Source organism: Panthera onca, chromosome B2 (genome assembly GCF_046562875.1).
Source record: "Panthera onca isolate mPanOnc1 chromosome B2, mPanOnc1 haplotype 2, whole genome shotgun sequence".
NCBI classification, from domain to species: Eukaryota; Metazoa; Chordata; class Mammalia; order Carnivora; family Felidae; genus Panthera; species Panthera onca.
Genome location: NC_138343.1, coordinates 9,361,521 through 9,362,910, shown reverse-complemented (window position 1 = coordinate 9,362,910; position 1,390 = coordinate 9,361,521). Strand labels below are relative to the sequence as shown.

Here is a 1,390-nt window from a genome sequence, read left to right as displayed (position 1 = left end):
TTACTTTGAGAGAGAAAACATGTTCAAGAGAGAGAAGAAGAGAGAATCCTAAGCAGGCTTCACACACAGCACAGAGCCTGACACCGGGCTCAATCCCACGCGAGATCACTACCTGAGCCAATATCAAGAGTCTGATGCTCAACCGACTGAGCCACCCAGGAGCCCCCAGAAGAGACAATTCTAAAGTCAGTGTATCAGAAGCTTTGTGATCAGTAGGACAACCATCTCAGTCTTCTTCAATTTCACAGCATTCTAAGGGAGGTAAATCACCAGACTTGCTGATGCATCTGGATCCACCAGATAATGCACAAATAATAAAAGCGTTACCTCAGAAATACAGAAAGAAACTTGTGTCTCAAGAAGAAATTGAATGTATCCAATGTGGAGGTCCAGAAAAGTCACTGACCATGTGGCTGCTGTTTGTCATCAAACAAAAGAAACGTCCTTACAATAAAGGACTTCCAGTATGGCACATGAGAAATTATACTTTAATCAACTTCAATAAATATTCCGTAAAAAAAAAAAAAAAAAAAAAAAAAAACAAAGAAAATTTAGATGAACACTTGCATCCCCTAATAGATGTATCTTGGTCAGTTTCTCCAAAAGAGTACCTATTTGTTTACATGCTTACTAAAGTATACATTTTTTAAAAAGTTACCAATTGATTTCTATCTACTAGTCTCTCATTTCCACTCTGATCTCTGTTGTCCTTTCTTTTGCTAACTGTAGACTTTATTTGTTCTCCCTTTTCTAATTCTTGAAGTGTAAAGTTAGGATACATCTTTGAGATGTTTTACTTTCTTTTTTTAAAATTTTTTAAGTTTATTTATTTATTTTGAGAGGGGGGAGGGATGGAGGGAGAGAGAGAAACATCCTGCACTGTCAGAGCAGAGCCCCACACGGTGCAAAAATACAGAACGCTTCGCAAATTTGCTTGTCATCCTTGCACAGAGGCCATGCTAAACTCCGTATCGTTCTGGTTTTAGCATATGTGCTGTCAAAGCAAGCACAAGATGTTTTACCTTTCTTAAAATATGAATTTATGCTATTAATTTCCCTCTCACAACTGCTTTTACAACATCTCATAGGTTTTGTTATGTTGTGTTTCCATTTTCCTTTGTTTCTATAATTTCTTATTTTTTATGGAAGTACAATTAGCATTAATTTCAAGTGTACAATATGATTCAACAATTCTATACATTATTCATGTTCATCACAATAGGTGTACTTTTAATCTCCTTGGTCTTTTTCACTCCTCCCAGTATCCACCATCCCTCTGGCAACCATGAGCTTGTTCTGTGTATTTAAGTCTGTTTTTGTGTATTTCCTTTTCCTTTGTCCTTTTTTTTCTTAAATTCTGCATATAAGTGAAATATAGTATTTGCCTTGT

At 36.1% G+C, this 1,390-nt stretch overlaps 1 non-coding gene across 1 annotated transcript; it reads right to left on the bottom strand.

Annotated features, from left to right (window-relative positions):
• Positions 1-906: 906 nt before the first annotated feature.
• On the bottom strand, positions 907-1,010 carry LOC132668092 (U6 spliceosomal RNA). Its single transcript, XR_009605462.1, has one exon. It is a non-coding gene; the product is annotated as a U6 spliceosomal RNA (small nuclear RNA).
• Positions 1,011-1,390: the final 380 nt, after the last annotated feature.